Genomic DNA, 10,728 nt, shown 5'->3' with positions numbered 1-10,728 from the left:
TTATTATTATTATTATCATTAGCTCTTCTCTTTATTTCTTTGTTACGTGTGATGTCACTGTTTGTTTTGTTGTTTCTTCTGAAAAGCAATAAAAAGTGAATTACAAGTGACAAGCTTTGCACATCTGGATTTGGGAATTTTCTGCCATTCTCCTCAGCAGATCCTCTCAGGCGCTGTCAGGTTGGATTGGTCTCTCCAGAGATGTTAGATTGGGTTCAAGTCGGGACTCTGGCTGGGTCCCTCAAGGACATTCATAGAGCTGTCCCTAGAAGGCACTCCTGCCTTGTCTCGATTATGTCCTTAGGGTCCTAACAGCCTGATGCTGCCTCCACCATGCTTCACCGTTGGGATGGTGTTGGGCAGGTGATGAGCCAATGAATTAATCGTAATTTGTGATAGGCCTTTTTACATTGATTTACAGCCATCCACACTTTCCTGCTAGTTTCTGTTTCGGTATTGGAAAGTGCTTCACACATTATACAATAATTTGAAGGAATCAACTTTTTTTTTTCTATTTACCATTGAAGAACTTCTGAACATGAACTGTTTTAACTTGAGGTTTTCATACTTAAAATGATGAATTGAATGAACTGCTGAAGTTAAGTACGGTAGCTGTATGTTCTCATGTAAACTAAAGAACTAACTCATCAAAAGGAGAGATGAAACAAAGATAAACTTTATAAACAGACTATTGAAACTGATGTTTATGTAAAAAAAACAAAACACTGAAGGATATTAAAAAATTAGCATCAAATCAAATAAACAAGACTTACACTTACACTAGACAAGGTTTACACTACCTACGATAAAGCTATGATTTGCAAGTTCAAACAACTACATAAGCAGTTAAACAAATTAACAAAGCTAAATCAACTAAACTAAGACTGGGGTTTACACAACCAGTGATATTCAATCAAGGTAACATTTAACGGTGTTAGAAGAACAAAACCCTTTCACCACCAGCAGTTCTATTAGTAACTCAGTTCAATCTTTCATGAGTCTTTATGAAAAAAATGAAGTGCTAACCAGGGGTTTACTTTCAATGTTCATCCACTACAATGCTTGCTACAAGAAAATGCTACTTTTGTGATTTTATCAAAATTAAACAGATTATTTTGTGGGAAAACAAAAAAGACTACAGCTCCCATGAAAAAGACAAACAAACTAGCAAGCAAGCAAAACTTTATTTATATAGCGCACTTCAGTCCAGGTGGCAGCATGTGCTGCACAAAGCATGAATTATCAAGGAAGTTTCAACCACAAAGACTATGTGGATAGTGTAAAGATAAAACATTAAACACAAATTTAAAAACATAAATGATACATATGAATTAAAAAAAACCATTAAGTACATGAAATAATTGCCCTCTAATCTCTGCTGTCATTGAGTCCCTCGACTTCCTCACAGACTTGTCTCTTCTGTCAAGCCGTGATGGTCAGCCCACAGACATCAAGGCCTTATGGGAAATGGTGTTCATGAAAGGCAGGTAAAAACATATAGGCAACAAACAGAATAAACTACTGTTTGGAAAGGCTCTGTTCCAAAAAATGTCATATTAATAATAATAAATTGATTTCCTCTCCCTGCTGAAAAATCCCATTTGCAGTTTCAGCACCAATTTACTAGTAAGTGATCCAAGCGATTTTGTTGGCAGTTGCAGGGTCTGGGATACTGGGACAAAAGTGTGCATTCATTACTGTATATATACTTTATATTTGTATACCATATTGAGAGCCAAGTAAATGCCTGTATATTTGTGAACAGATCTGTACTATTCCTCCTTAACATTCAAATTGTTTCAGACCAGTGCCTCTTCAGATCAAGGCTCAACCAGCTGGACAAAGTGGCCAACTGCCAGGCGATGTAGCTTCGGAGACCCCAAAGGACCCAGGTTAATTGTGTGGCAAAGTCTGTGGTAATTTGATTCACTGATTAATATAAACTAAAATTGAACGGCTTTGAGGTGACTCCTGCATTTGTACCTAATCTTGGGGCTTTGTCCTTTTACAGTGGCCCTGTGTCAATTCCATTTTTAATACCTTTAACACTTTAGTTGATATTATGTACATATATCCTAGTACAGTGGTTCCCAACCTTTTTCCAACTCACAAATGTTGATGGCCCACATCCGACCCCGTAACAATACAGAAGCTAAATAATGCTAACATGTTCTCGGAGTTGTTGCCATGGATGTGATCTTATAGCGCACAATCAGACTGAGATAGAGAACAAGTATATGATGTGGTCCAGCGGTCATAATATAAAAGTACCTGTTATTGGTTTACCACATTGATTGGCCTTAATATGAGAAAAAAAACAACAAAAAAAAAACAATGAAAAGAAACACATTTTTTTTGTGTGTTTTTAAAGATAATTTTGTTTTAAAAAACATTTATTTATATATATATATATATATATATATATATATATATTACTACTCAGTTACTGTTTTGCAAATCTTTTGTCAGCCCACTACCAATATTTAACCTATATCCATTTAACCAATAACCAAACTGAGTTGGGGCCAATAGGGACCCTCAACTGTCTCTTGGCTTCAGAGCAAACTATAGGTCCCCAGTCCGTCAATCTTGTGGCCCAGTCCAGACTCCAGTCCGTTATGATCCACTCCCTTTTATCCTCCGTCCCCCTCTCTGAATCCAGCGCTGTGATTGGACGCTGGCTGCTTGTCAGGAAGAAAGAGCTGCTGTGTTGAGGCCGAAAACTCAGACACAACCAGGACTTGGACGGCAGTGGAATACCTCCACGCGGGATGTAGCCTACACTTCACTGGACACTCGCAGGACATTTTTAAGTAACTGACCGTCACCGACTGAGTCGCCGTGCTTCTGCTGTCGAGGCCGCCGCGGTTCTGTTTCTCCCCCCCCCTCGGACTGTGTGTCGCTGCCTGCTGGTCGCAGTAATCCAGACCCGCTGTTATTAATGAGACTGAGAGGAGACTTGAGCTGCTGTGTCGCGACACAGCCACAAACCTGCCAGAGATTGAAGTCCGGAGGAAACATAACGTCTCATCTGTCATCGCTGGTAGCCGGGGCTAACTGCTGATGCTGCCGGACCGATAAACAACCTGATAAGGCTCCAACTACATGGAACAAGTCAGCGGCGGCGGACCTCCGTCTCATTTTGTGCAAGACGAACTGTTATGACTGACCTGAAGACACCGTTCTCCGTTTGAAACAGCACCGTGGGCTTTATTCCTGTGGATTTATTTGACTAAAGCGTCCTGAAAAGCAGCTGTTTGTAGTCTCTCTGCATCAGGTGAGTGGAATCCGCAGTTACTCACGTCTGACTAGCACGGCGATCTTACCTCACCAGTCCCGTTGTGTAGCCGCTTTAAACCGCTTGTCCCCGCGATATTTTTGGCACGACTTGTGTGGTTTTCACTTATCATAACCTTAAAAAGTCCTTGCGCTTAAATTTCCATTAACGCCTCTATTTGTGTGTATGTGTGTGTGTGTATGTGTTAGTGTGTGTGTTGATTCAGAGCGCAGGCAGCAACGCAGCAGATTTAGGCTTTACCATCCAAACCTACATAAACCAGGGAAATAACGGTCCTTTAATCCTCCTAAAAACACTAGATAAAGGAGGGGGCGAGGATTACAGCATATGGGTTCCCTCGGTCAACCCTGTTTCCCAGCTGACACATAATGCCTCTTCGTGTTTAAGAAATCTGGACAAACAGCTCGGTAAATCTTTTCTTATTGTCTTACAAGTAGGTATGCTAATTCTTGTCCCTTTGCACTTCTTGCGCGCACTGTAGCTGTGTGAGCACGCGGATCAACAGTCATACATAACACTGGAGCGAGCCGGATGGCAACAGTTGCACAGAAACGCTGCTACACTGTGACAGCGGGAATGTTACTATGCAGTAATAAGTGGCAGTGTCGTAAAACAACGACATTTAGTGTTGATGTTTCTTAGACTTAACTAATTTTTAATTTACTACTGTTTTTCTTTCTTACATTTCTTTTAGCGCATAATTGTATACATTAAACAGTAAACAACATTCATATGAAATTATATATAACATATAAACAATTATTGTTAGTTCTGTTTTGTAGCTAACAGTTTTCCTTGTGACAGCATTTTGTTTTGCCTTGAGCAACCAAGCTTCAGTTGTAACATAAGTTTATTGAAGTTAAATTTAATGGGCCTTTCTGTATGGCGGCCCTGAGAGTTCAAAGCGCTGCAACTTAAAAAAAAGACAAAACGCAAACAAATTCAGAAAACATCTTCATCAGTTTGACAACACATGAGCTGCAAATACTCACAACAGTGAGTGTTTCCAGGGGACACTAAAAAGTGAAGAACCTGGCTGGCACGCACTTGTTGTTTAATGCCCAATTGTGACTTTTGAATGTAAAAGCATTGAACAACAAGTGCTTCCCAGCTGGTCTATCTGTCATTTGTCTTTTTAATTAACCGATTCTGCATTTCATTGCTGTCCAGTCAAAAGCCTGTAGCTGTATTTTTCTCAGACCATACACTTTGTCTGAGGTTTATGTTATAGGCTAATGACTGCTTTCATCTGATGCTCCAGGGAATGGACTGGACATAAAACTAAGGCCAAAAAAACTACATCATAGGTCAGCAGGTAATGGTAATTTCAACAGTGATCATTTATTAATTTAAACTTTGAGTCTCTCAGATCCCAGATAAGGGTGGCTTCCAATGATGATTTTTATTTTTTAGTACATATTATATTTTGTCACTAAATTTATGAATCATTTAGTCCATAAAATGTCAGAAATTTTACTTTGCCTAAGGTGATTTCTTCAGAGAGCATTTGTTGTCTGACCTACCCAGCAGCTTCAGGATCTTTGACTTTGTGAGGCTCCTGCAGACCAAAAACTCACAGGAAATCAGTTTATAACCATGTAAAACACAGAAAATTTTCATATTAATGAAACTGTAATTCTGTTGTATTTGGTGTTTTTGACTGACGTAATGTTCTCTGGTTTAAATGTTTAATTTTATCACTACCACTGGCACCAAACCATGTGTATTTAAATTACAAAGAAACATCTATTTACCCATTAATTCTGTTTGATGGAATATCATAAATGCCAAGAAACATTATGCTTCTGAGCAACTTTAATGATCATATAATGTAGGAGCACTTCAATGTTAATCTTACCCTTCAACTTAAGTTTGGAGATAAGTGGTTTACCTTGACTGTCAAAGTCTTTATGTCCATAATATGCTTACCTGCATTGAAAAGTTCAACTCACCATTTAGACTGTGGTATTTAATAAGTCTATAATCTATAAACATCAGTTGACGATGGATATATCCATCTGTATCTGCATATAGTGTATCATCATTATGTCTGTTTGTCTTCATTAATGAGCACGGGGCCAGTCTCTTCACTGGATGTATGGTGGAACGGCAAACGAGCCTGTTCTGTCCACTGCTTCATTGATTTCCCCATTCAGGCCCGGAGGCATTAAACGGCCACATTTCAGGTGATGCACTCATCACGATGTAATCACTGGAGATATTCTGGAAGTTAATGCTCCTCCACTGGAGATAAGCTCACACTCTGAAACGACTGCTTTATGATTGAAGAAGATGATAGAGGAAAGCAGAATCAGAATAAACTTTATTGATTTGTGCAGGGGTCACACTATTCACTGCTGGATATGTTGAATGTCGACATTGTTGGATATTGACTGGTTGAATTATCTTTTGACTTGTCTTGTCACTAAACTGGGGAGAAAAACATTAATAACCCATGACTTCATCAGTGATACTCCTCCCATACTGCGTATATATATATATATATAGTTAGATATATACTTTATTTATCCCTTAGGGGAAATTCAGGATGTTGCGTTTTTTGTCCTTTGTAGGTTCATACCTTCGTGTTAACTCACATGTGATAGGTTCTAGGGTTGTCACGATACTAGAATTTCAAACTCGATACCCAGGAAAATAGTCGATACTCGATAACCATTTTCGATACCAAGGGGAGAAAAAAATGACCCTAACCCTATCCCTTTTTTAATAAAGATTAGAACAGTGCAACATCAATCACAACACTATTTTTAGGCTGTCTGAGGTAGTGCAAAAAACCCCCGTTACCCTTACTGTAAGGTGTATATACATGACATGGAAAGATATTCAGCTCCAACCCTGTTTTATTTTCTGTGCTTCTGGTGACTTGGCACCATATTTCCATTGTGTGGTAGTGTAGGCTGCCGCTGTTTCTGTGTAGTTGCTGGTCGACTTTTCTCAGCTTCAAACTGGGACTTACTAATAAATATAATACTTTTCAGACACAAATCATTGTTTTATCCTGTTAAATTAACACTATCTATTAATGTTACAGATGGGCAGGACTGATAACGTTTGCTGTCTAGCTCCCACATTAACGTTAGTCGTTTTATTTTTAGCCATAGCTGCTAGCTCAATGATAACTTAACAGACGGCTGATATGGCTATCGGCTAATTGCTAATAGTTAAATGCCTAAAGTTAACATGTGCTGCCGGCCAGGTAAAATAATAAAGCAAAATAATTCCAAACTGAAATTTTCCATTTTCAACTAAAACCGGTTGCAAAGGTCCTTCAGCAGCGGCTCTTGCCACGTTAATTTAGTTTTATATGTAATTTTAATATGGTAACGCTCCGTGTCATTTGGTCTGCTGTCAATGACATCATATCCTCTATGGGCATGGGTCTGTGTTGTAGTTGCCTGCCAGGAGCTCTAAGGATTTTAGTCATCGGACGTCTGGATCTGAAGTTATCAGAGAAAACAAGCTGAGGAAATGTTAGACAGCTCAGCTCCCAGCTGCTGGAGACGTCCTGTCCTGTTTCCGCCCAAGTGTGTTCGTTGAATCACTGTTTTTGAAACTGCTTTATTCGTTTACTGGTTTTAAGCCCCTGGTCTGTTTGTTATGGAGAGGATGGTTATTTGCGGGTAATTTGGCTACAGGGAAAAACCTGTTGAACATCTGGTTCATAATTTATTAACGAAATAAAGGTGAGCTTCTCAGTTTCCAACTACTCCCTGTACCCCGAAGTGCATCGAATCACTGATTTATTTTTGTAAGTGAAACTGCTTTATTTGTTTACCGGTTTAACCCCTCGTCCATGTGTTATGGAGAGCAGGAGATCACTGTGAATTATTAGGCTACCGGTTAAAACCTTCTGAACATCTGGTTCATAATTTATTAAAGATTCAAAGGTAAAGTTAAGCAGTCTCAGTTTCCAGCTACTACTTGACATCATATGTCCCACGCAAGCTTTGGTGAATCACTGATTTTTTATTTTTAGGGCATTTTGCCTTTATTCAGATGGCTACAGTGGGAGAGACCGGAAAGTTAGGGACAGAGAGAGAGGGGATGACATGCAGGCTACAGTTCGGACTGTAACCCCGGCTGCTGTGGGCAGGACTAAGCCTTTGTGGCCCTGAATGACTGATTTTTAAAGTGAACCTAGTTTATGAGTGTTTCTACTGGTATTAATCCCCTGGTGTGTTTGTTCTGGAGAGGAGGACACACTACGGGTAATTCGGCTGCCGGTAAAAACCTCAAAACAAGAAACAATCAAAACAAAGGTTGGCATCAATCTCAGTTCCAACTCTTCTCCGACATCTCTGTCCTCCGTACAGCGTCGCTCAAACACTGACTTTAAATGTGAAGCTGTTTTATTCAGTGTTTTTAATGGTTAGAATATCTGGGTCTGTTTGATTTCCTGAACCACTGACACTGAAGGAATCCAAACCGGGAGGAGCTTACAGTAATGGTGGTGAAGACAACAACTCCCATGATCCCATGCTATGTCGTTAGAAGTGAGCCAACACGTGAAAAGAAGTACAGCACATTTATCTGATGAAAGAAGGTTATCATTGTATTTGTTGTTATCAAGGTTTATGCAAAGGTTTATTGTAATAAATATTTTCGGTCATAGTTAAGGTTTGGGGTACGAGAGCACTTTAGAGAATCTGTTATTCAAATCCCTTCTCCAGTCTAGTTTAGCTTTCAACATTTGCAAATAAATAAAGTTATAAATGACTAAAACTGAGATGTGTAATCAGCTTTGTTGTCTGAGAAAGCAGAAACAGCCAGTTGATAAAATGGAACAGAAGAAATGTGTGAAATGCTGATTATCTGACACAGTGAATCAACAGCTGCAGCCCACTGACTTTGAGCACCTTGTTTTTCATGAGATACTGGAGGTCTAGAGAACTACGACTGGAAAAAGATGCTAAGTTGGAAGAAACCAGGATATAAATTCAGTTCATTTTATTACCACATCTTTCATTCGATGTAATTCTAATCACTAAGAGTCTAGAAATGTTTCATGATCTAGTGATGTGAAATGATAGACAAACACAAGTAATGTTGAAAAAGTATGATTAATTTGTCACCTATTGATTTATCACCAGTAGCTGCAGGGTTTTAATTTGACTTCTGGCACACTTCTCTTTTACAAATTTGTAAATACGACTTCCTTAAACATGCAGACAGCCTGTTTTATTGAAACTGAAGCCGAAATGAATCCACGACCAGTCAGCACAATATGAATGCAGCAGAAGTTCTGGGGGATACTGGGAGTACATCGAGTAGAGAGCAGTGAATGCAGGACTGTACTTGCACTGAAAGGACCCGTGCGTGCACCTAGCTGTTTAGTTCATGAGTTAAGGAAGTGTCACAGAGACAAGACTCACTTATTATCATAAATGATGTCTGCATTTTCAATTCAGAGAATATGCTTTTCATTGAAAATGTGTGTTCCACTTGTCCATCTGAACTACCTGCAGACTACACAGAGAGCAGCACAAAGTGGGACTATTTCCAATGAGCAGTGTTTCAGAGGCAGTAAAACAATGTGGATGGATGTCAGGTGATTGATAAGCAGCACCTCACCAGCATACTCTGTGGTTAACTTACATCCACTCTACAACTGCTGCCCCTGAATGAATCTTTTTAGCTTCCTAAATAATGGTGTTTGTGTGATGTTTTATGTTAGTCATTAGAAAGCCAGTCATATATAATGGTGTGATTGTTGTGCAGTGTTTCCTAAATGTAGGCAGCGGGGTGACTGCTGAAATAACCTCTGACATTCAGACTGAATGGAATGGCCCTTTTCCTTCCATCATCATTCTGCAGTTGGCGGTCATATGGGTGTAATTCAGAGGCTGGTGTCATGGCTGCTTACAGCCAACATGTTTCTGTCTCACGCAAGAGCAGAACTGTCAATCAGCCAGGAGCTGAGGTGTGTATCCAGCTGAGGCCCTATGGTCTAAGTATATGATAACGTGCATTTATAGAGACACACACGGTGAAGGTTTCCCTATTAAAACATTTCCCTTCAGCTTCTTCCTGCAGTATCATGTCATTTAATAAGCAGTGTACTGTCTACGCCTTCTCTCCTCCAGCTGTCACCAACCACTGTTGCTGCTAAATTACAGGATCGTTTTCCTCTGAATGTGATGCCATGAATGAGACGTAGCAAGAAGTGACAATGCTGCTGCAATTTTCCATGTCAGACTCATGTAAGTGCCTGAGTCGCTTTTACACAAAGGTCACAGCAGCAGTCTTTTCTGGGTCAGACCGGTAACATGTCTGATTTGAATGTTGTTACATTCATGTAAGAAGTGAGATTCATAAGGTTAAATACACAAAGATATTATATGCACGTCTTTGAACAGCGTGTCAGTGTGTGTGTGTGTGTGTGTGTGTGTGTGTGTGTGTGTGTGTAGACACACGGAGTACTGGAGCTGCTGCTCTGCTACGCCGTCTGTGCAGACATGTATAAGGGGAATTGTTAAGCTAACAGGCAGTTAAGATAACTGGTGTTGATGAAAGTCACTGTCTGACTGAACAGGAAACACTGAGAAAAGTGTGTTAGACTGTGCAGCTTCTAATGTTAACTGCATTAATTTGGGAGCATGCTTTATTTTCAATTTTTTACCATCCTGACTTCATATCATTTGTTCTGAGCTATTTGTTGGTCACTGTCTCAAAGTGATCATTTCTCTTAGGTGCCCAGTGACCCAGCATTAAGACAGCATAGTTAGACTGCTGCAGCTACTCAGCTGAAACAATCTTGTTAAATGTTGCAAGACAAATGGGAAGTGTTAAAACAGCCTGTGATAGAAGTTGACTCGCAGGTGGATCAGTGTCTTTATCGGTGTTAACTGATAAAGACAGACATTTTAATATCAATGAGTGTTGAGCGTAATTACAAAGCAGTGTAGTCTGTATGAAGTGAGGCCTGTCAGGCATCCAGACTCACCTGGACCAGAGAATTAACAAACCAAATGTTGGATGAACAAATGAACTCATTTTGAATTTGGACCAAGGATTCGCTCTGAAGCTCTAACAACTGCAGTTACACAGAGCTTCAGTAAATATTGAGCCAGGTGAGCTGCTGGGAAGATACGGTCCAGTTAACATGGTGGACCCTGAATACTGGCTGAGGTGCATGTTGCATGGTTCTGTGCTGGACTTCTTCTTTTGACAGAAAAGCTGTTTAGACAGGGGATATTAAATATGTTTTTTTAAGATGTGCATGCACATGAAATAAAAACATCAAAGCATTGTCATTTTATATATAAATCAGTGATTTAAAACAGTTTCATTTCTAGTGCATTGAGTTTGAGTATTTATGGAACATTAAAACTTGCTTGAAAACCGCTTTGTCATCAGTTTTTACGGGTAGGGTTGCAGGTTTTTATTGTAAACGAGTTTCTGTTTGAACT

At 39.6% G+C, this 10,728-nt stretch overlaps 1 protein-coding gene across 1 annotated transcript in view; it reads left to right on the top strand.

Annotated features, from left to right (window-relative positions):
• Nucleotides 1–2,678: 2,678 nt before the first annotated feature.
• large1 (LARGE xylosyl- and glucuronyltransferase 1) overlaps nt 2,679–10,728 on the top strand; it is a 117,102-nt gene continuing 109,052 nt past the window's right edge. The window contains exon 1 of the mRNA XM_023418725.2: nt 2,679–3,277. The gene's annotated coding sequence lies outside the window, so the exon portion shown is untranslated. The remainder of the gene's footprint in view (nt 3,278–10,728) is intronic.

The sequence above is a fragment of the Seriola lalandi genome, unplaced genomic scaffold (assembly GCF_002814215.2).
Source record: "Seriola lalandi dorsalis isolate HSWRI2012SDOR001 ecotype SW California unplaced genomic scaffold, Sedor1 jcf7180002054584, whole genome shotgun sequence".
NCBI classification, from domain to species: domain Eukaryota; kingdom Metazoa; phylum Chordata; class Actinopteri; order Carangiformes; family Carangidae; genus Seriola; species Seriola lalandi.
The sequence above is the reverse complement of the archived record's forward strand: the minus strand, read 5'-3'. Positions and strand labels throughout refer to the sequence as shown.